The 25,592-nt window shown below is 35.2% G+C and overlaps 1 protein-coding gene across 1 annotated transcript in view; it reads right to left on the bottom strand.

Annotated features, from left to right (window-relative positions):
- Window positions 1-25,592, bottom strand: part of LOC120225705 (cyclic nucleotide-binding domain-containing protein 1-like) — a 293,014-nt gene that overhangs the window by 27,518 nt on the left and 239,904 nt on the right. The gene's annotated exons all lie outside the window — the stretch shown is intronic.

Raw genomic sequence — 25,592 nt, 5'->3', positions numbered from 1 at the left:
TCTTCACAAAATATTTTATTTCTTGTTCCTCTTTAAATGAATTAATATTTGAATTCACAGGTGTATTAAAAAATAAACGTAGATCTATATTCAAAGAGGTCTTCACTCTCCATTGAAACATGGAAATAGGGAATATGTGGAACATTTTAAATTAAAATAAAATTCTTAAGCTACCTATATGTTATTTTACACAATTATTTAATTTTTTTCAATTATGTTACCAGTTACTGGTTGTAACATACCAGCACATCTGTACATTTTTAGCCTTTTAGAAGTTAATTGCCTTGCTTTCAGATTAACAACGTATACCTTTACAGTTCTTTTTCAGTTCTTTAATATAGATTTTAAACTCACTAAGGATAGGTACTGTTTCTGGCGACTCTATGAGTTCTGGGTCTTACATATTGCAAATGCTTACTGATAGAGATACAATTCCTTTTTATTATAACATTCTTTGCTTATGTCTAGTGTCTTGTGTATATATACATGCACACAGAAATGAACATTTTATAAAAAGTTTCCATTGTTGAGAACAATATCAATAAAATATTTTTAAATATTTCATAACAAAAAGTATTCTACTGACATTTTCGATATATATATATATATATTTTAACTGCAAGTAGTACTGAGTCATGGATGGCTGATTTACATAGTTCTCCATATATTAATAATCACTTAGGTAAATGAAGGCAAGGTGTATGGTACTAGGATGTTATATGTAGAAGAAAGGGAGAGAGGGATGGAAGGCCACCACATATGGTTCCACAGGTTATTCACTGTGTAAGGCATTTGGCTACAGGTGTTAGTGTGACTGAAACACAGCTCAAGACCCAATGACCAGGCTGTGCATACTGGCACAGATCCACAGCTGATGAGAGAAATCTGTGCCTTTTTCCCTTTTACACAAAGGTGACATACAGTCTGGAACAATTTCCTTAGCTACTCCTCACTCTGTTCCATATTTGGGGAACTATTTTGTTTTGTATTCAATCCTCATTCTGTTTTTCACCAAGAAGCCTAGGTCCCAATAATCTTTACCAACTTTATAGCCCAAACTTCTTTCAATCTATGACTTTCTGGGTAATATATTTGAATATAATTCAGGACTCTGTATACTCAAAAACTTATAATTTCATCTATGCTGTTCTCTGTAAGGCATAACTGAAAACAAAAACAAAAACAAACCAAAAAAAAAAAAACAAAAAAAAAAAACAAGGGGATAGATTGTTATGAGGAGCTTTTTAACCATCTATCTATTTCTCACTGTTTGTTATAGAAATATAAGTTTCTTGAAACATCAGTTGGGTGTATTCTTTGGAAAAAGAGTAGGGGAAATTCTATAAACTGCATGTTATCTAACAAGAGCATGGGGACTACAGAGGTCTGGTCAGCAGCAGAAGCAGAGTACTAAACATGGACACTGATGAAAGAAGGCTAGTCTTAAGAGCTCACAAAAGCAAATATGTCAAATGATAGTGACCTGACTGGAGTTAAAAAAAAAAAAATTAAACTCCAGATTTTTGTTCTGCCTGGAGTCGAACATGCCTACCTCTGCTAATATATAGGCAGATTTGATTTTTCCAAATACCAAAAAAGCAAACAAACAAACAAAAACCTCTTGGAGAGATAATATAGTGGAAGGAAGATTTTCCATTATATTTTGTAATGAAAATATAATGGAAACCACATAATGAAAAGATTCATTTTCTCCTTAGTCAGTCCTGGACTTCAAATATGACATTTACCAAAAGCCTAGCCTTTGAAAAATAAATTGTTGAGTTTTAGTTTCCCTTAATAAAGTTTCTGTTTATTTTTTTAAGTTTATTTCTGAAAGAGAGAGAGAGAAAGAGAGAGAACAAGCAGGGGAGGGGCGGAGAGAGATAAAGAGAGAGAATCTAAAGCAGGCTCCACACTGTCAGTATGGAACCCAATGTGGGTCTCCATCTCATGAAGTGTGAGATCATGACCTGACCCAAAATCAAGAGTTAGATGCTTAACTTACTGAGCCACCCAGGCACCCCAACACCCTCTTTGTTAATATCAAGTATACTTACCTGATAGAAGTTTTTGAGAATTAAATGAGAAAATATGTGTGAAAGTAGTTGACATAAAGTAGATATTTAATAAATGTTCATTTTCCCCTTAACCAATCAGATTCCTTGTCTTAGCAGCATGAACATATATTTAAAGCGAGGAGAATAACCATTTATGTTGTTCAATGGCTCAAGATGGAATTATGGGTTGGGTGAACTGGTAACTTTATTTTCAGAACAGAAAAGGATATTTTTCAAGGCCTCTATCATACCTAGGGATAAGATGATGTAACAAGTTTTTGTGCAATGTGCTAGGAACCTAGGCAACTAATACCATTTTCTTGGTGGGGAGGGTGTAGTGAGGGAGGGGATGGGGAGATATTGCAGTTTCCAAATATATTATATAAAGAATAGGGGCACCTGGATGGCTCAGTCAGTTAAGTGACTGATGCTTGATCTCAGTTCAGATTATGATCTCACGGTTCATGAGTTTGAGTCTCACATTGGACTCACTACCATCAGCACAGAGCCTGCTTTGACTCCTCTGTGCCCCTCTCTCTTAGCCCCTACCCAGCTGGTTCTTTCTCTCTTTCTCTCAAAATAAATAAATAAACTTTAAAAAATATGAATATATGTATATTTGTAAATAGGGCCCAGTTTTGTGGAATATCAAATTACCTTTGTGACAAAAGAGTATAGCAATATAGTTATAATATTAACATTAAAAATCAGATTTATAAAGTGATTTGAAGATTCTTTTATCAAATACATTTTTAAAGGATGCCTTTAAATGCCAAGCTCTTTGGTAATAATTATAGAATACAGCTTAGTTTGTATAATTCTATATTAATAAATTTAGAAATATAAATATCACTTTGTGAAATTCATTAACATCTATGGAGATAAAGATTTATGGTATACCACAGATTTACTGCTCTGATATAGTCAATATAGTCTGCTGAAATAATGAAAATACAAATATTACATGTAAATATGTTTTCATTTTCTGAGATTTTCTTAGCCCTTCCACACCTGACACATAATCTTTCTTATCTGTATATGTGTAATTCTAGGTAGATTTAGTACATTCAAATATCACAGCAAAGAAAACAAGACTATAATGACATAGTTTATTTTCTAAGCTATGGTCACTGTTTAGAAAGTAGTCCCTAAAATGATAAATGAGATCTTTTAAAGAGTAGCCATATAATTAATCTTTACTCCTCAGTAGTTTTTAAAAAAATCCAGTTCTGCAAATCTATTACACCATTATTTTTGTCCTTTTTTGGCTTGCAATATCAGAAAAAGTATTTCATGATCTAAGTCTCAGCTATCTAATACAGAGTCACCAATGACATGTACATATTAAGCATTTGACATGTGACTAGACCAAACAGATATGTGCCATAAGTACACTGGAATTAATATGAAACATAAATAAAATAATATAAAGTATCTAGTTAATAATTTTATATTGACCGCCTATTGAAATTAGATATATTGAGTTAAAATATATTACATTTAGTTTTATCAGTTTCTTGTTACTTTTTTAAATGTAGCTACTACAATATTTAAATTACATATGTATAACTTGTATTATATTTCTATTAGACATTACTGTAAGATTTATACTTCCTCAAAGTCAAATATTATTACACTATAGTCCTTTATAAATTATAGGCTCAGTTTTATGTTTTTAAATCTTATTTCTATTTTATAGCCATATTAAGAGCAACGAAAAAGAACTGACTCATCATTGGTCAACACAGTCTTAACAAACTAATATAATCACTGCTTCTACTTACTATTCCTTTTTTCCCCAAGTTTTTATTGAAATTCTAGCTAATTAATATACAGTGCAATATTAGTTTCAGGTGTAGAATTTAGTGATTCATCACTTACATACAGCAGCCAGGCTCGTCATAGTCTTCTCCTTAATACCAATCATCCTTTAACCCATTCCCCTGCCCATCTCCCTTACAGTAACCCTCAGTTTGTTCTCTGAAATTAAGAATTTTCTGGTTTGCCTTTCCTTTTTTTCTTCTCTATGTTCATCTGTGTTTTTTTTATTCCACCTATGAGTGAAATCATATGGTATTTGTCTTTAAATCCTTATTTCACTTAACGAAGTACTCTCTAGCTCTACCCACATGATTGCAAATGTCAAGATTTTACTCTTTTTCATGGCTGAGTAATATTCCATTGTGTGTATATACCACATCTTGTTTATTCATTCATCAGTTGATGGACATTTGGGCTTTTCCCATAATTTGGCCCTTGTTAATAATGCTACTATAAACATTAGGGTGCATGTGTCCCTTTGAATAAATGTTTTTGTATCTTTTGGGTAAATACCTAGAAGTGAAATTGCTATATCATCGGGTATAACATTTTTAATGTTTTGAGGAACATCAGTGACTGCACTAACAGTGTAAGAACATTCCCCTTTCTCTGCACCCTTGCCAACACTTACTTCCAGTGTTAATTTAGTTAATGTTAGCCATTCTGACTGGTGTGAGGTGATCTATCATTGTAGTTTTGATTTGTATTTACCTGATGACGAATGATGTAAAGCATCTTTTCATGTGTCTGTTACCCATTTGAATATCTTCTTTGGAAAAGTGTCTGTTCATGTCTCCTGCCCATTTTTCAACTGGATTATTTCCTTTTTGGGTGTTGAGTTTGATAAGTTCTTTATAGATTTTGGATACTAACCCTTTATCAGATATGTTATTTGCAAATATTTTCTCCCATTCCAAAGGTTTTCTTTTAGTTTTGGTGATTGCTTCCTTCGATGTGCAGAAGATGTTTTTATCTTGATGAAGTCCACTAGTTTATTTTTTCTTTTGTTTCCACTGCCTCAGGAGACATAAAGTAAGAAGTTGCTATGGCTGAAGTCAAAGATGGTGCTGCCTATGTTCTCCTCTAGGATTTTGACGTTTCCCTGTCTCACATTTGCATCTTTGATCCATTTAGAATTTATTTTTATGTATGTTTAAGAAAGTGATCCAGTTTTATTCTTCTTCATGTTGTAGTCTAATTTTCCCAACACCATTTGTTGAAGAGACAGTCTTTTTTCCATTGGATTTTCTTTCCTGCTTTGTTGAACATTAGTTAACTATATAGTTGTGGGTCAATTTCTGGGGTTTCTATTCTATTCCATTGATCTATGTGTCTGTTTTTGTGCCAGTACCATACTGTCATGATCACTACAGCTTTGTAATATAACTTGAAATCCAGAATTGTGATGCCTCCAGCTTTTCTTTTCTTTTTCAAGATTGTTTTGGCTATTTAGGATCTTATTTAGCTCCATACAAATTTTAGGACTGTTTTTTCTAACTCTGTGAAAAATGCTGGTGGTGTTTTGATAGGGAATGCATTAAATGTATAGATTGTTTTAGGTAGCATAGACATTTGAACAATATTTGTTATTCCAATCCATGAGCATGGAATATTTTTCCATTTCTTTGTGTTCTCTTCAATTTCTTTCATTAGTGTTCTATACTTTTAAGAGTATTGGTCTTTTACCTCTTTCATTAGGTTTATTCCTAGGTATCTGATAGTTTTTGGTGTAGCTGTAAAAGGGGTTGATTCCTCGATTTCTCTTTCTTCTTCATTATTGGTGTATAGAAATCCTACAATTTCTGTACATTGATTTAGTATCCTATGGCTTTACTCAATTTGTGTATAGGTTCTAGCAATATTTTGGTGGAGTCTTTGAATTTCCTATATAGAGTACCATGTCAACTACAAATAATGAATGAAATTTTGACTTCTTCCTTGCTGATTTGGATGCCTTTCTTATCTTTTTCTTTTCTTTTCCTTCTTTTCCTTGTTTTATTTTTTTTGGCTGATTGCTTAGTCTAGGACTTCCAGTACTATGTTAAATAACAGTGTGAAAGTGAACATCTTTGTCTTATTCCTGACCATAGAGGAAAAGCTCTCAGTTGAGGATGATATTAGCTGTGAGTTTATGGTATATAGCCTAAATCATGTTCAGGTATGTTCCCTCTATCCCTACTTTATTGAGGGTTTTTATAATAAATGCATGTTGTATTTTGTCAAATGATTTTTCTGCATCTTTTGACAGGCCTATATGGTTCTTATTCTTTCTTTTATTAGTGTGGTACATAACATTGATTAATTTATAAATATTGAATCGATCTTGCAGCCAAGGAATAAATCCCACTTGATCATGGTGAATGGTTCTTTTAATGCACTCTCAGATTCAACTTGCTAGTATGTTGTTGAGAATTTCTGTTTCCATGTTCATTAGGGATATTGGCCTGCAGTACTCTTTTTTAGTGGAGTCTTTGTCTGGTTTTGGAATCAGAGTAATGCTGGTATCACAGAATGTGTTTGAAAGTTTTCTTTAATTTCTATTATTTGGAATAGGATGAGAAGAATAGGCATTGACTCTCTTTTAAATGTTTGGTAGAATTCCCCTGGGAGGCCAGCCATCTGACCCTGGACTTCTGTTTCTTGGGAGACTTTTGATGATTAATTCAATTTCTTTGCTGAGTATCAGTCTCTTCAAGTTCTCTATTTCTTCCTGTTTCAGTTGTTAGTTTATATGTTTCTAGGAATTTATCCATTTCTTCCAGATTGCCCAATTTGTTGACATATAACCTTTCATAATATCTTCTTAGAACTATTTGTAATTTTTGTGGGGTTGGTTGTGATTTCTCCTCTCTCCTTTGTAATTTTATTTATTTGGGTCAATTTTCTTTTCTTTTAATAAGTCTGGCTAGCAGCTTATCCATTTTATTATTTTTTTCCAAAGAACCAGATCCTGGCTTCATTGATCTATTCTACTGTATTTTGTTTCATTTCTATATCATTAATTTCAGCTCTAATTTTTACTATTTCTCTTCTCCTGGATTTAGGCTTTGTTTGTTATTCTTTTTCTAGTTCCTTCAGATATAAGGTTAGGTTGTTTATTTGAGAATTTTCTTGCTTCTTAGCCTATACTGCTATATACTTCCCTCTTATGACTGCATTTGCTGCATCCCAAAGGCTCTGGACCATTGTGTTTTCATCTTCAGTTGTTTCCATGCAATTTTTATTTCTTATTTAATTTCTTGGTTGACCCGTTCATTCTTTAGTCACATGTTCTTTAATCTCCATGTATTTGTGGTCTTTCCACATTTTTTTCCTTGTGGTTGAATTTAAGTTTCATGGTTATGTGGTCAGAAAAGATAAATGGCATGATCTCAGTCCTTTTGTATTTGTTGAGACCTGATCTGTGACTTAGTATGTGATATATTCTGGACAAAGATCGCATGTATACTAGAAAAGAATGTGTATTCTGCTGCTGCTGTAAAATGAAATGTTCTGAATATTCTGTTAAATCTGTCTAGTCCAGTGTGTCATTCAAAGCCATTGTTTCCCAGTTGATAGTCTGTGATATTCTTCTAAGATGATCTGTCCATTGATGTAAAAGAAGTGCTAAAGTCCCTTACTATTATTGTATTATTAACAACGAGTTCCTTTATGTTTGTTATTGTTTTATAATATTTGGGTATTACTAAGTTGGAGCATAAATATTTACAATTGTTAGATCTTACTGGGTAGACCCCTTTATTATGATATAGTGCCCTTCTTCATCTTTTGTTACAGTCTTTGGCTTAAATGTAGTTTGTATGATATAAATATTACTACACCAGCTTTCTTTCTTTTTTTTTTTTTTAAATATTTTTATTTATTTCTAGGAGAGAGAGAGAGACAACGTGAGAAGGGGAGGGTCAGAGAGAGAGGGAGACACAGACTCTGAAATAGGCTCCAGGCTCTGAGCTGGCAGTCAGCACAGAGCCCGACGCGGGGCTCGAACCCACAAACCGTGAGATCATGACCTAAGCAAAAGTCGGACGCTTAACCGACTAAGCCACCCAGGCGCCCCTATACCAGCTTTCTTTTGATGTCCATATGCATGATAAATGTTTCTCCAATCCTCACTTCTAATTTGCAGGTGTCTCTAGGTCTAAAATGAATCTTTTGTAGGCAACATATAGATAGGTATTTTTTTTTTTTTATCCATTCTGACACCCTGTTTCGTTCTTTTGATTGGAGTGTTTAGTTCTTTTACATTCAGAGTAATTATTGATAGATATGTATTTATTGCCATTTTATTGTTTGTTTTGTTGTTTCTGGAGATTTTTTTCTGTTCCTTTCTATTGTTTATCACTCTTGTCCTTTTCTCCCACTCAAAGAGCCCCTTTAATATTTCTTGCAGAGATATTTTGTGGTCAAGAACTTCTTTAAGTTTTGTTTGTCTGGGGAATTCTTTATATCTCCTTCTATTCTGAATGATAGCCTACTGGATAGAATATTCTTGACTGCAAATTTTTACCATTTGGCACATTGACTATATCATGTCACTCCTTTCTGGCTTGACAATTTTTTTTAATGTTTTCTTTACTTCTGAGAGAGAGAGAGAGAGAGAGAGAAAGCATGAGCAGGGGAGGGTCAGAGAGAAAGGGAGATACAGAATCGGAAAAAGGCTCCAGCCTCTGAGCTAGCTGTCAGCACAGAGCCTAACGTGGGGCTCAGACCCACAAACTGTGAGATCATGACCTGGGCTGAAGTCAGACGCTTACCCAACTGAGTCACCCAAGTGCCCCTGTCTTGACAAATTTCTGTGGAGAGCTTTGCTGCTAGCTTTATGGGCCTTCTCTTATAAGTTAGGGACTTATTTTGTCTTGTTGCTTTTTAAAAACTTCTTTTTATTATTTATTTATTATTTTGAGAGAGAGAAAAAGAGAAAGAGAGAGCAAGTGAGGTAGGGGCAGAGAGAGAAGCAGACACAGAAACTGAAGCCGGCTCCAGGCTCTGAGCTGTCAGCACAGAGACCGACATGGGGCTTGAACTCATGGACTGTGAGATCATGACCTGTCCTGAAGTTAGATGATTAACCAACTGAGCCACACAGGTGCCCCTTTTGTCTTGCTGCTTTTAGGACTTTTTCTTTATCACTATATTTTGCAAATTCAATTACAATATGTCTTGATGTTGACCTGCTTTTGTTCATTTTTATAGAGCTCTCTTTGCTTCCTGGATTTGGAGGTCTGTTTCCTTCCCTAAATTGGGAAAGTTTTCAGCTATAATTTCCTGATATAAACCCTCTGTCCCCTTTGTCTCACTTCATCTGGAATTTCTATGATGCAAATATTAGTATGTTTGATAGAGTCACTGAGTTCCCTAAGTGTATTCTTGTGATCCGTAATTTTTCTTTCTCTCTTTTGTTTGGCTTCATTATTTTTCGTTATTCTATTTTCTGTAACACTTATTCTTTCATCTGCTTCCATTCTTATGATCATTACATCCAATCTGCTCCAAATCTCAGTTATTACATTTTTCACTTCTCTGTGTTTCTCTGTAGTAACGGTCTGCCTGGTGTCTTCCATGCTTTTCTCAAGCCCAGCTAGTATCCTTATCATTGTTGCTTTAAATTCTGGATCAGGCATATGACTTATATTTGTCTTGGTTAGATCTCTAGCTATGACCTTTTCTTGTTCTTTAAGTTGTAATGAATTCTTCTATCCTGGCATCTTGCCTAGGTCTCTGTTTTCTTCTGTTTGGTAGAAAAGCCCTTTGTTTCCTGCTCCTGAGAGTAATGGCTTTTTCAAGAAGAGGTCATGTAGTGTCCAGGGCCTGGTGCTTCAGGAACTGTGTCTGCTGTGTACTGCATACACTTTGTTGCCTTGTTTTAGCTTCTCTTTGACTTGGGTCAGTTATCCGCAGAAGTTCTCCTTGCCTTCAAGGGGCAGTGTGTGGACCTTGGCCAGAGTAAGGCATGTTTTAACTAGATGTGCTCTGGTCTTCTTGTTAAAAGAGACCTGATGCCATCCACTAGAAATGAAGCTTTGCAGATGCTATGGTCAGTAGATGTGGTGCATGCATTTGTGCTGTTTTTCTGGGGAAGGGGCCACCTGCCAGAGAAAAGCAGTACCCTGAAGTTGGTGTAAGCAGGTTATGTCGACAGTGTTGGATTTGTGCTATTTGCTGAAGTTAGTTTAGGTTGAGGGACAGAGGAAGGAAATGGCACTAGCTAGTTCCTTTACTTCGGGAGAGGGAAATATATGCTTGTTCTCAAGGAAGCACTTTCGGAAGAGTGAATAATTTCCTCTCATGCATCCTAGGCATTTTTTGGATTGCTGTTTTCACACTGTATGCTTCTGGGTTGCTTGCCAGCCAGGAGAAGCTCAGTGCACCTTATGCTCTATCTCAGCCAAGCCTGCTGACCTTTAAAACTCCAAATTTCAGGGACCTGGTATGGTGGGAACCTCCTCTATTCCTCTGGGAAAGGGTCTCACTGCACTGGAACTGATGCAGGCTTAACCCAGAAAGTCAGTCATGCCAGAGCACAGGGGCATGGGATTTGAAGTAAAGTTGGCTAAACAGTCAGTGACCAGGTTAACCACCATTAGCAGGTGTTTCTGTGCCTATGCTGAGTAGTGGGGGAGGGTAATGGTGCCCACCAGTTATTTTTCTCTGGAAATCCAATGCCACATTTCATAGATGTGCTCCAAGAAGTACAAACAATCTCTCTCCGTGTATCTTGGTGATCCTCAGATCACACAAGTCTGCCCCAGCCTTGCTTGCATGCCTTCTCTTCAGTAGGGCAGTGCTCTCAGGTCTTTATCCCAGCCAATCCCAACAATATCTAAAACTCCAGATTTTGAGCTCCACTGGTTACAAAACCTTATGAAAACCAACTCCTCTGTTTCCCAGACAATGGCTTTGTGGAAGTATTCTCCTGTGTGTATCTCTATGCACTCCACTCTTGGCTTACTCTGTGACCGAGGCTGCCTCTCCTCTGCAGCACCTTCAATCCATTTCTCCTCCAAATTGCATCTCCATACTTCCACCTTCCTTAGCGTGACCCCTTCTCTCTCTCTCTAGTTATGCAGTTTGCTCTATCAGTCCTCAGGTCAACTTCTTGGGTATTCAGAATGATTTGATGGTTATCTTAAAGTCATGTTTGAGGGACAAGGTAAGCCTAGTGTCCTCCTACTACACAGCCATCTTAGTACCCTCCTCTAATTAATATTTCAACGGAGAGTCATTCCTGCTTCTTTATTTCATCTTGTTAGACATACTCAAGATCTCACCATACACAAAAGGAGCCCTTTGCTCTAGTGCACGCTCTTTACCTGGACAGATCTCTAGTAGAGCTTTCATTTGCTTTCATACACTAATGAACTGGGCCTTAAAATTTAGAAGCAAGTAAAATAATCTCTTTTCTGTTTTCACTCTCTTAGTCCTCCTCCCCTAAAATCTCTAATATATCAAATATTAATTACCTAACTACTTGCATTATTCTGGTGTCTGCCTTTGTCAACTTGTCTCTCCAAATGTGAAAGAACATTCCAAAAATCATATTATCTTCAAAGATGAGGAAAGCTGTCAAACCCAAGATGGCAAGGACTTCTATCAATGCATCTGCCAGTGGGAGAATGTTTGGGGGCATCACAGCATCCAAATAAATAGCTTCTTTATTCAGAAGATTGCTTTGGGATTTTATAAAGCAAACTATAATTAGTATTTATTAATATAATTGTAAAAATAAATATATTATCAACATTATCAAAATAAAGTAGAAAAAAGCAATCAATACTATTAAGCAATAAAAACTATTGAAAACTTATAAATAATAGTTTTAGTACAGTACAATAGTTAGCATTTAAAGTTCTGCACTGAAAGTTTTAGATACTACTTTAAGGTGAATGGTATTTATAATTAGCATTTCTATAGATTTAAATATCCATATATTTGGTGTCCTTAGAAAAAAATTATGTCATATATTTGGTTTGTAAAATGTGAGAAAATGGATTGTGCCATTTTATTTCTTTGGTGGATGAAAATGCAACTTTACTTCTAAATGTCAGGAGACAGAATGCCAAAATTCAATTGCCTTAATAAGAGACATTATAATTTTTATAATCATAAAAATAAGTGACAATGGTCATACATGGGAAGTAGAAAGCTATACAAAAAGCTTCAGCATTTGCTGGGTTGCTCATGAAAAGTTCTATTTATTCACAAGAAACTTGTATATACGAGTATTCTATTATTAAAAGATATTTAATTGTGTCCTATCTATTTCCAAGGTATTTGAATTAATTAAATAAATGCTTAAATTATTTTAATTTAATTTCTATCTAGCAGAAGAATAATTATTTAAATCAACAATTTTTTATTTTACATAATTGTTTAAAATATTGTTCACTTTTATCATATCATTATTACATTTTTCTCAAATGTTTTTTATTTATTTCTGAGAGAGAGAGAGAGAGAGAGCATGAGCAGGGGAGGGTCAGAGAGAGAGGGAGATATAGTATCCGAAGCAGGCTCCAGGCTCTGAGCCAGCTGTCATCACAGAGCCCAACGTGGGGCTTGAACCCATGAACCATGAGATCACGACCTGGGCCAAAGTCGGTCACTTAACTGACTGAGCCACCCAGGCACCTCTATCATATTGTTATTACAGTTAGAGTGGTAAATTTGAAGTGAAAAGTGAAAATACGTACCTCCTACAAAGCATATTTGGATGTATTCTATGGATATTAGTATATCTTTCTCAAATTGCAAAATCAATTGAGAACAAAATCAATGGTTTTATGGTGCATAGTTGTATTAGTTTCCTGCAGTTACTGTAATAAATTGTCACAAACTAGGTGGCTTAAACCTGTGAAGTTTATCTGGGTGGCTCTGTCAGCTAAGTGTCTGACTCTTGATTTGCCCAGGTTATAATCTCACAGTCATGGGTTCCTGTCCAGCATCAGGCTCTGCGCTGAGCGTGGAGCCTACTTGGGAGTCTCTCTCTCCCTCTCTCTCTGCCCCTCTTGCCCTCTCTCTCCCAAAAGAAACATTAAAAAAAAAAAAGAAACTTAAAAAAAACTGTGAAGTTTATTTATTGGTAGTTCTAGAGGCCAGATTTCTGAAATCAATGTGTCAGCAGGGTCCTTCTCCTTCCAAAGAATCACTAAGTGGGGGATGGTGGGGGTGTCTATTCCCTTTGTTAGCCTCTTATGGTTACTGGCCTTAGTGTTCTGGCCTGTTAGCTTGTCATTCCAATCTATTCATATCATCTTCTCTTCTGCATCTGTCTCAATGAAATTCCCCTTGCATTCTTCTTTTAAAGATGAATGGCAGATAGGACCCACTTGGATAATTCATAATAAGGTCATCTTAACAGCCTTGACACATCTTTTGCCATATAAAGTAACAGTCACAGGTTCTAGGATTAGGAAGTGAATATATCTTTGGAGAGTCATTTTTTCTGCCTATTACAATAATAAAAGGTAAAGTTAACTATAATATTTAAATTTGTATGTATCAAACTGTTCAAATGCTTGCAATTTTTCATATGTATCATTTCTACCAAATAAGAACTTCCTCAAACTGATATTTTCAAACAAGAAATATGACTAAGTCTTAATAGCAATGCATTTTATTTTCTATTGGCAAAATTTTCAGAATTTTGCATTTAGATTCTAATACTTAAGACATAATGAGGGTTTTTAAAGTTTATTTATTTTGTGGGAGAGAGAGGTGGGGAGGGACAGAGAAAGAGGGAGAGAGAATCTTAAGCAGTCTCTGCACTGTCAGCACAGAGCATGACAGGGCTTGGCCTTACCACCGTGAGATCATGGCCTGAGCTGAAATCAAGAGTCGGAAGCTTGACTGCCTGAGCCACTCAGGCACCCTAAAACTTAGTTTTAAAAATCTCATATACATGCATCCAAATCCACATGTTTTTTATATGTGGGCAAATAATTATTGAAAAAACTAAATTTCAAAATGAAAATTAATAGAAACATTATATACAGTGATATTTATTTTTTTAATCTTTAATTTTTTGAGAGACAGAGCATGAGTAGGATAGGGGGAGATAGAGTGGAAGACACAGAATACAAAGCAGGCTCCAGGCTCTGATCTATCAGTACAGAGCCTGATGCGGGGCTCAAACCCACAAACTGAGAGATCATGACCTGAGCTGAAGTCAGACATCAACTGACTGAGCCACCCAGGTGCCCCTTTAATGATATTTCTACCCACAATATTTCTGAAGTAAATTTTGAAAGCTCTTATGATAATATTAGAAGCTGTTTTCACAGAATATTAAAATTACTAAATATTACCTAGTAGTTACACATTTCCATCATGAATTATTACTCTAGCAAAAAATGTACTATCAACTCATGAGGAAACAGTTTTTTTTTTTAAAGAAGCAGCAGCTGTTTCATGGGAGAAAGTTAAAATTTCTTGAGTCACAAAAGAAATTATAATATAGAAAGATTCAAGTAGAAATATTGGAACATACTTAAATGATCTTCACAAATATGTTTAGAAAATAAAGTAATAAAACACACATAATTTGAATTTGTACTTAAAGATAATCAATAGCACCATAAATCCTTTAATATAAATAAAAATTAAAGATGAAGCTGAAAAATCAAGCTGTAATCAGTCTTGGTAACATTTGCAGATGGAAACAACAAGAGGGCTTGGGTTTTAATGGCCAAAATGAAAGGGGATCAAAAAAAATTGCTCTCTTACCAGTTAGGAAACAAGAACAAACATGCTACATAATAAAAACATAAATTACAAATATCTATCCATACCCAAATAAGTCACTGAGAAAGTTATGTTTAGCTGGGGCTCTAGGTAGGACAAAAAGCAAGCCTCTCATGAACGTTTATAAATAATGGCTTGCACTCACAAAAGACTTGGGAGTGGGGATGGGGTGGTCTGTATTTAAATATCTCTGGAAAATACTAGGGATGTTTTATTCTAACTTGGAGGTGGTGGGTGAGAGCGCAGGTTCATTTAAATTTATGTTTGAGAATTCTGCCTGGTGTTTGTAATATAAATTTAGGCTGACATACACAGATACACATGCATCAGTGCAGCAACGAACTACTCTGATTCAAATTAAAAACAAAAGAAAGCATCCCATACAAGCACAGACTGCCAAGGGTTCTAAAGAATAGGGAAAATGTGTTTGAAAAGGTCTATTCCATCCAATACCCTGAATAATCAAAATGTCCCCACATTAACTTCTTTCCATTATTAGTATTACTGTTGCCTTTTATCTCTTTGCTTCTGCATTAGCAAAATACTCAACTGTTTTCCACTGCATCTCTCCTTTCAACAATCATTCATATAGCTCAGCCTGATTCATTCTTCTAAAACTTTTGCTTCCTTAGGTATATTTTACTATTCAAAGATCTTTAATGACACCAAGTTAGCTATAAAGTAAAACACAAGACATGAATATGGCATTTAAAATGCATAAGACTATCTATAGTTGTTACTGACATCACAATAATCACAAATAAGCACTTGAACTCAGTTGGGCTCTTTGATCCATTCTTCTAAATCATCTACAAGGCATATATTATTGGCTCATGTTAATTTTCCTTTCTTTCCTAGAATTATCACTCCTACCCACTGTCCAATCATAAACAAAAAATCCTTTCTTCCATTTAACTTCTACTATATCTGTTGCAACAGAGTCATTTAAGAATTATCACGGTAAATAATTTATATGTCCATGAGATATTGAAAATTATTTTAATGCAAGATACTTGTGATCCATTTCATTACCTTAAAACTAAAGTCTTTTATATTTTTTCTAATTATTAAATCTCTTGAAATCAAATCTGAAGTCAAACTACCCGAGATATTAATAAATGCATTGTAGCTACTCAAATATTTAATTTTATGTAATTTTAGAATGCATTTCTTTTCAATTAGACAAAAGCAACTAATACAGTGATTTGTATATAGTACACACTCAATAAAAACATGAATTGACTAAATCAAAATGAATGATTTCTAAAAAAGCACTTATTTACAAAAGAGATCAACTTTGATGGAATGGATGACTAGAGGACTATATTTGGTTCCTAAGTACGGAACACAGACTCTTTATATCTGTGGGTTAAATAAAAAAGTTTAATAAAAAAGGGTTTATTAGAAGGTGTTAAATAAAATAAATAAATAAGTTTAAATAAAAAAATAATAAAATATTTAAATATTTTACATAAATAAAGTTTAAATAAAAAAGGTTTTATTAGAAGGTGTTAAGAAGCTCTAGAAGGACTATGAAGCCAAGTTTCAATACTACAAAAGAAAAATTAAAAATTTGCCAATCCAAAAGTCCACTTCTATACATAGCTCTTCTAAAGGAAACCTCTGTCCCATGCATCACTTGTAATGCTAGAGGCAAGATCAAAACCACTACCCTCTTCACCATGCATATAAAAAGACCTGCTTCTGACTTCTTCCAGATATTATACAACTGTATTTGTTAGACATAATTCAGGTCACAGTCAAAATTAAATATTTTTTAAAAGATTCTAGGAGATGTAGTCTTTAGCTTTTCTGACTTTCCAGTAGAGATAGGCAGGTTAAAAGTGCTTGAAAGTGGCACTAATCAATATAATATGCAGTACTTATTATACTAAGAAAACGTTTCTTATAGCAATATTTATAAAAACAGTGTATACAATGACAAATATGGAAAGCATTTACTAGTATTTTCTAAAACCTATTTATAGCAGTTCTATTTACCAAGGACATCATGCCTAGTTATCAAGAAACATGTCAAGAGAATGAGAAGACAAGCCACAGATTGGGAGAAAATATTTGCAAAAGACATTTATGGAAATGCACTGTTATCCAAAATATACAAAGTACTCTGAACAATAACAAAAAAAAATCTGGTAAAAAAACGGCAAAGACATTCACAGATATCTCATAAAAGATGATGTCTAGATTAGAAATAAGCACATGAAGATATGCTTCACTCATATATTATCTAGGAAATTCACATGAAAACAACAATGAAATACCACTACGAATCTAATTGAATGGCCAAAATCTAAACACTGACAATATCAAATGCTTCTGTGGATGTGGAATAACTGAAACTCTCATTGCTGATGGAAATTCAAAAGACTGCAGCCACTTTAGAAGATAGTTTGGCAATTTCTTACAAAACTAAACATATTCTTCTTAATACACTATCCAGAAATTGTACTCCTTGACATTTATCCAAAGGAGTTGAAAATTTATATCCATACAAAAACCTGCATACCAATGTTTATAATACCTTCATTTAAATGCCAAAACTTGGAAGCAAGAAAGATGTCTTTCAGTAGGTGGATGGGTAAATACATTGTGGTATATCCAGGCAATAGAATATTATTGAGTATTAAAAAGAAATGATCTATCAAATCATGAAAAAATATGTAGAAACATTAAATATATATTATTGAGTGAAGGAGGCCATCTAAAAAGGCTACATACTATACGATTCCAATTTTCAGAGGCATTGGAAATGGCAAAACGATTAAAAAAAAAACACAGGCAAAAAATGTAGTCGCCAGTGGTTAGGGAGCATGGAAGAATGGATGTGTGGAGTGCAGGTAATTTTGGGGGCAAGGAAACTACTTGTATGATACTATGTTGGTCGACAAATGTCTTTTCACATTCATCCAACCCAGTGAATGTCCAACACCAGGAGTGAGACCCAAAGTAAACTATGGGCTTTGGTTGATGATGTTTCAATGATAATGATGGTTTACTATAGGTTCATTAATTGTAACAAAGTTAACAGCTTCATGATGCATGTTAAGACTGGGGAATGCTGGAGGAGGAGTAAACATGGTGGGGAAGTGGGGGACCCAAAATTCCCTCGTCCTTCAAACACTGCAGTGTTGAGGCCAGGAAGCTTGGGATTCCAGGAATCTAGGCTACAGAGTGACAGAAACTGGGATGACTTGATGGGCCATAGGTGCATGATTGTGAATCGGGAGAGATAAAATGGGTGACACAGGCACAGAGGTGGGGGATCCCCTTCTGTGGAGAGACAAAAGGAACAGAAAGAGAGGCTGTGGAAGTATACGATTGTGTTTGGATGAGAGAAAAACCATGGACCAGGAAAGGGGAAAAAATAGAGAAAGAACCAATTTCTAACTTGATCCAGGGTTGCAGGGTTTTCTTCAGACTGGCACCTGGGGGGAAGGGAAGCCTGTCCTGGGCTCGGTAGCAAGTTCAGAGGTGCAGTCAGAGAGAGTGGTCCCATCCCTTGAGTGCTGTGGGAAGAAGGTATATATCTGCTCCAAAGAAAAAATACCCTGCAGGCCCCTGCCAGCCAGATGCCCTTTGGTGGCTGGCTGGGTGGAGTGGTACTACCCCGGAATCAGGGTGCACAGAGCAGGATCCTTTAAGACAGTCCAGCACTAGAGACGTGCAAGAGACTATGGAGAAGGAAAAACCAGCTGCTCATGCCTTTGTGGCACTGTGAGCACAACCTGAACAGAGTGGTCTGGGACACCTGGTCTGGGGAGGAGAGACAGGGTGTCACCATTATTCTCCCCATCACCAACAAGATGGAGGTTCAGGGAACAGACAGTGGGCCCATAGTGGAGGCAGGACCCGCCTACACCCAAGCACACCCCGCTATGCCGGGTAACTGTGGATATACAGGAACAAGATTGACACTGACCAGACTAGACAGCCCCTCCTCCAGAGAAGTGCAGCAACCAGTTCCATGGCACCATCAGATATCAGTCCTGTGGTTTTGTATTTTCTGATTTGATTCTTGGGCAAGTATATATTTGTTTTTCTTCCATTTCTTCTTATTATTTCTTTCCTTCTCTATTCTGGTTTTTGATTTGTTTAAGCAGACATTTTTTAATCTATTCTTTTTACACCTCTGCTTTATCTCCTTCTTCTTTATTTTCCTCTCTCTCACTCTGGTTTAAGCCGTATAGTTTCTCTGATTCTTTGCCAGTTCAATTGTTTTTCTTTTATTTTTCCCAACCCCTGTCATTTCTTTCTTTGTATGGGATAAGGCTTTTTCCACAATCCCCCCATTTTAATTTTTTTCCACAATTACCTCAATAAACAAATCAAAGCACACTTGATGGAAGGCCCAAACCTCCACTACGAGTAGGGATATAAAGCAACCAGAGTCACAACAACAGAGACCATGCAACACACTCCAAAAACACTTCCTGAAGGTCTAGGCCATAGACAGTGACCTCTTTTAATATAGTAGTGCTCACAGGTGCAGGACACATGACAAGCTATTAAAACATGTAAAGGACAGAGAACTAGCCAAAATGATGAAATGAAAAATTCTCAAAAGAAATTCCAGGAAGAAATGACAGCTAGAGAATTACTCAAAACAGATATAAACAATATATCTGATCAAGAATTTAGAATATGAGTCATAAGATTAATAGCTTGGCTTGAAAATAGCATAGAAGACAGAAGGGAATCTATTGCTGCAGAGATCAAGGACTTAAGAAATAGTCATTACAAATTAAGAAATGCTGTAAATGAGGTGCAAAATAAACTAGTTGTAGTAACATAAAGAAGAGGAAGCAGAGAGGAGAGTAAGTGAAATAGAAGATAAAATAAAATAGAAGGAAAATGTTAAAGCTGAGAAAAAGATACAAGAAAATATTAGATCATGGGGGGGAATTAGAGAACTAAGTGATTCAATGAAAGATAATAATATCCATAGCATAGGAGTTCTAGAAGAAGAAAAGTGAGAGAAAGGGGCAGAAAGTTTACTTGAACACATTATAGCTGAGAACTTCTCTAATGTTGGGAAGGAGGCAGACATCCAAATCCATGACACAGAGAACTCCCTTCAGATTTAACGAGAATAGGTCTTCTCCAAGGCATATCACAAGAAAACTGGCAAAATATAAAGATAAAGAAAGAAGTCAGAAAGCAGCTAGGAACAAACAGGCATTAACCTACAAGGGTAGGCACATAAAAGTAGTAGCGGACCTGTCCACTGAAAGTCGGCAGGCCAGAAGGGAGTGCAGGAAATATTCAATGTGCTGAATAGGAAAAATATGCAGGCAAGAATCCATTATCCAGCAAGGCTGTCGTTCAGAATAGAAGGAGAAATAAAGGATTTCTCAGACAAACAAAAGCTAAAGTAGTTCATGATCATTAAACCAGCTATGCAAAAGATCCTAAGGGGGACTCTGGAATGTTTCAAAGACTACAAAAGACCAGACATCATCACAAGCATGAAACCTACAGATAACACAATGACACTAAATCCACCTCTTTCAATAATAACTCTGAGTGAAAATGGACTAAATGCCCCAATCAAAACGCATAGGGTCTCAGAATGGGTTAAAAAAAATAAGATTCATCTATATGCTGTCTATAAGAAACTTAGTTTAGATCTGAGGATACCTTCAGATTGAAAGTGAGGGGATGGAGAACCATCATATCATGCTATTGGAAGTCAAAATAAAGCTGGAGCAGTCATACTTGTATTAGACAAACTAGATTTGAAACTAAAGGCTGTAACAAGAGATGAAGAAGGGCATTACATCATAATTATGGGGTCTATCCATCAAGAAGAGCTAACAATTATAAATGTTTATGCCCCCAACATGAATATCCAAATGTATAAATCAATTAATCAAAAACATAACCAATCTTATTGATAAGAATACAGTAATTGCAGGAGACTTAATACTCCCTTATAACAATGGACAGATTATCTAGGCAGAAAATCAATAGAGGAACAATGGCCTTAAATGATACACTGGACCAGAAGGACTTGACAGATATATTCAGAACTTTTCATCCAAAAGCAGCAGAATACATATTCTTCTCCAGTGTACATGGGACAGTCTCCATGATAGATCACATACTGTGTCACAAAACAGCCCTCATAAATATAAAATAATTGAGGTCATACCATGCATATTTTCAGACCACAACACTATGAAACTTGAAATCAACTACAAGAAAAATTTGGAAAGCCTCCAAATTCTTGGAGGTTAAAGAACATACTACTAAAGAATGAATGGGTCAACCAGGCAATTAAAAATTAATTAAAAATATATGGAAGCAAATGAAAATGAAAACACAACAGTCCAAACCCTTTGGGATGCAACAAAGGCAGTCGTAAGAGGAAAATACATTGCAATTCAGGGCTAACTCAAGAAACAAGAAAAATCCCAAATGCAAAACCTAACCACACACTTAAGGAACTAGAAGCAGAACAGAAAAGAAACCAAACGAAAAACAGTAGAACACATCAACGAATCTAAAAGCTGAAGTGTTTTAATCAATGTGATACATCACATTAATAGAAGAAAGGATGAGAAGCACATGATCCAATCAATATGCAGAAAAAGCATTTGACAAAATATAGCATCATTTCTTAATAAAAACTCTCAAGAAATTCAGGATAGAAGGAACATACCTTAACATCATAAAAGCCATATAAGAAAAGCCCACAGCTAATATCATCCTCAATGGGGAGTGCTGATTCATAGGGGCACATGGACTCAATGTTTATAGCAGCACTATCAATAATAGCCAAATTATGGAAAGAGCCCAAATGTCCATCAATTAATGAATGGATAAAGAAGATGGGGCTTATATATACAATGGAATACAATTTAGCAATGGGAAAGAATGAAATCTTTCCATTTACAATAATGTGGATGGAACTGGACGGTATTATGCTAAGTGAAATAAGTCAGTCCGAGAAAGACAGTTACCATATGTTTTCACTCATATGTGATCTTGAGAAACTTAACAGAAGACCATGGGCGAAAGGAAGGGGAAAAATCAGTTTCAAACAGAGAGGGAGGCAAACCATAAGATACTTTTAAATACAGAGAACAAACTGAGGGTCGATGAGGGTGACAGAGAAGAGGGGGAAATGGGTGATGGGCATTAAGGAGGGCACTTGTTGGGATGAGCAATGGGTATTATATGAAAGCAATGAAACATGGGAATCTACTCCTTAAGCCAAGAGCACACTGTATACACTGTATGCTAGCTAACTTGACAATAAATTATATTTAAAAAATAATGAAAAAAAAGTGGGTAATGCTATGTAGACTGGGGATAGGGGGTATATGTGAAATATCTGTACTTTTGGCTCACTTTTGTTGTGTGAAGTCTATTAATAAATTATTAAATGAATTAATATATTACACTAGAAAATATCTACTTAATGCAAAAAATACCCATAAAAAAGAAATAAGAAGAAGAAAATAATCAGGATCAATAGCACTTCTGAGCATCAACTTGTTTCTGGGATGCTTAAAAGTGTGCACTGGGGCTAAGAATTTAAAACCTTACAGAATTATCTGATCCGTAAAAGACGGAAGCCAAAAACTTACTGGAACTCAGAGCCCAGAACTTCACACTTCTATTAGGTAGAATTTTCAAGTACATATCCTGTGTCTGAAACTCTCCACTTTTGGCTTGCAAAGACTAAATATCTTTTTTACTATTAGTATAATGGCATATTTTATCTTTCCGAACTAAGTTGATTACCACTTTTTTAAAAAGTATCTCTAGTTATTGTTTGCTATATCAAATTTTACCAAGAAAAGACAGAGCATGCTGATATAGGTTGGATAACAATAAAATATACATAAATAGTTCATTGATGCCAACTTAATTTATTATTTTTTTCCTTATACACAATAACCTCAGAAACTGGATGATTAGTGAAATAAGCTGGTTGTAATTTTCCAGCCAGTCATATTTCGAAGTCATATTTCATACCTGTGAAAACTTTAATTGCTGTGATAAGAACCAGATATGACCAAATTATAAGCAACATTGTACACATCTATTACAGTCAGGATCCGTAGGCATGTGAAGCTTAAATAAGAAGACTTAGGAAATTAACAAAGGAAGTAGAGCCAGAAATAAGCTGTACTTATTGCCAAAGATTAATCCTAAATTCTATCAAGCTTTTGAATAATTAACTAAATCCCTCTGAAATTTCATCCAATATACATTCTTAAAAGACCAAAACACACATAATTATGCTTTGGAAATCATACTGGTGTTAATGTTAAACCTAAATAATAAAAGTATAATTTGAGCAAGAGTCTCTACATATTCTGATAAAAACTCAAAATAAATTTTGAGTAAAGTTGAGAAGTATTACATTTAATGCTTCTTTTTGATATATCAAGTTTGTCACTACCATAAAAGAAAATTTGATTAGGTTGACAGAACTTATTCTTCACCTAGGTATGTTTATTTAAGAGAACCACAGTATTTCATGGCTGAAAGGGACTTTGAAGATCATTTATTGTAATTGTCATTCTTCTCTAAGGAGAACAAATGATTTTTAAGACTGTATAAATGTAAGCACAACATATTTATATTTGGAAATCAGTGGCAAAATAATGCTACTTTTGACTTATTCAATATAATCACAGACTGTCCAATGCAATAATTCCACCATTATTCTTATTTGTTTCTCTTATTTAAAAATTTTTTTTTAAATATTGATTTTTGAGAGAGACAGAGAGAGCATGAGTGGGGAAGGGGCAGAGAGAGAGGGAGACACAGAATCCAAAGCAGGCTCCAGGCTCTGAGCTGTCACCACTGAGCCCAATGCGGGGCTCAAAATCATGAGCTGTGAGATCATGACCTGAGCTGAAGTTGGATGCTTAACCAACTGAGACACCCACATGCCCCTCCACCATTATTTTTAAAGACTTTTACTAAAAGGAACTTGAAACCAGCATTAGTCTAAAAAATTGCATCAAGTCAGTACTTTCTTAACATTCTGATGCTTAATATAAATATCTTAGGTTGATATTTTAGACTGGGATACATATTAGTCATTATTAGTAACCAAATACATTAAAAGCTCATAATTATTCCCCTCATATACACCTAACAATATTAATGTTCTGACATTTGGGCAAGAGTGAAGTATTATTTTTTACACAAAATAGTCTTAGAATTGAGGCATTGACTAAAATGTGGTATTTCTAATACAAAAAGAGGAACTCATGATAAATCAAAACATACATATTAAAAAATATATATTTCTATTCAATAAAATATGCTGAATTTAGAAATGTTCAATTCCTAATTTTTCCCAAGTCAGTTTACTACTTGCTTTCTTATATATACTGTTGGTCAAAAATGGCATTAATAACACATTAGAAAAAAAATGTGTCATGATACCTCTAAAATTCAATTTTTATAAGCATGAAAAAATATGTATTTGGCTAAATATGGGTTAAACACTGTATTTCAAAAATGTATAAATAAAATATAAAAATAAACACTGGAAATAAATTTGGAGCAAATATAGTAAAGGGTTAAAATCTCACCAAATTATTCTTTTAATGTTTATTTTTGAAAGAGAGAGAAAGAAAGAGAGCACACGATCAGGAGAGGGGCAGAGAGAAAGACAGAAAGAGAATCCCAAACAGCTCCATGGTGTCAGCCCAGAGCCTGACACAGGGCTTGAACCCATGAACTGTCAGATCATGACCTGCGTTGAAACCAAGAATCAGACACTTAACTGACAAAGTCACCTAGGTGTCCCTCACCAAATTTACCAAGTTTATAAGAGAATCTCAGGTTTTGAAGCATAACCTTGCCGGTAGTCATATTTACTTTTTTTCTTATAAAACAACCCTCTTTATTGGTGTTATGCTGTACTTTACTTTTCTATTATATCTTGACTCCTTCAAAGGACATCTTAGCCAGTTTTTTCTTAACTTCACCATGTTTTTATCATTAACAGACACATTATGGAATTTGCAACTCAGACTCATTCTTTTTAGAATTTTAAGTTTAATTCAGAAATATTCTCCTCCTCCTAATGTCGTATCCTTCACTATACTTACAGCTGCAAGCTTGAAATGGAAGTATTTCTTTCAAACACTATCTCTTCCATTATAATCATAGGTATTAGATACTCCACTGTTTGACTAAGAGAAAAGCCAGGGAAGGCTGCAAACCTCTCTCTATTATCTCTTATTGGGAAGTAGGATTCCTTACTGGACGAGATCTAAGTCTGCTCTGACCTATCTACCACAGTTCCTCTTGTATCAGTGTCTTAAATCAGTTTGGGGTGCTATAACAAAATACTATACTGTGGATACTGTGAAGTCCAAGGTATAGATACCAGTAGATTCAGTGTTCGATAAGATCCCTCTTTCTTATTTACTGACAGCTGCCTTCTTTTATCCCCATATGGCTGAGTTATGGCCAAGTGAGAGAGATCATCTCTCTCATGTCACTTCCTATAAAGGCACTAATACCATACATGAGGGCTCCACTCAGGTGACTTGATCAATTATCAAAGGCCTCACCTCTAAATAGCATCATATTGGGGATTAGGGCTTCAAAATATTAATTTTGGGAAACATAAACATTCAGTCCACAGCAGGTGACATCTCTTACTAATGAGCTCTCATAGACAGAAACAATTGTACAAAATGACTTAATGCCACCTACACATTTTTTGTACATGTAACCAGGAAATCCACACATCCCTGTTGTGCTGAATATTGGACATGATGGTAGCTTCACTGCTGCTACTCCTTATCTCAGCCTCACCTTCTCTCTGTATTGTCCACTGATAATGTGTACCACAGGTACAGATCAGGAAACTTGATGCTTAAGTAGGTGTTCAATCAGAACAGGAAAAATGGATATAATTTCTCCTGCATTTCTCCTTCTTTCGTCTTTACGTTGACGGTAAGGAAAATGGAACAA

This window comes from Hyaena hyaena, unplaced genomic scaffold, assembly GCF_003009895.1.
Source record: "Hyaena hyaena isolate Hyena2069 unplaced genomic scaffold, ASM300989v1 scaffold_1482, whole genome shotgun sequence".
Classification (NCBI taxonomy): Eukaryota; Metazoa; Chordata; class Mammalia; order Carnivora; family Hyaenidae; genus Hyaena; species Hyaena hyaena.
The sequence above is the reverse complement of the archived record's forward strand: the minus strand, read 5'-3'. Positions and strand labels throughout refer to the sequence as shown.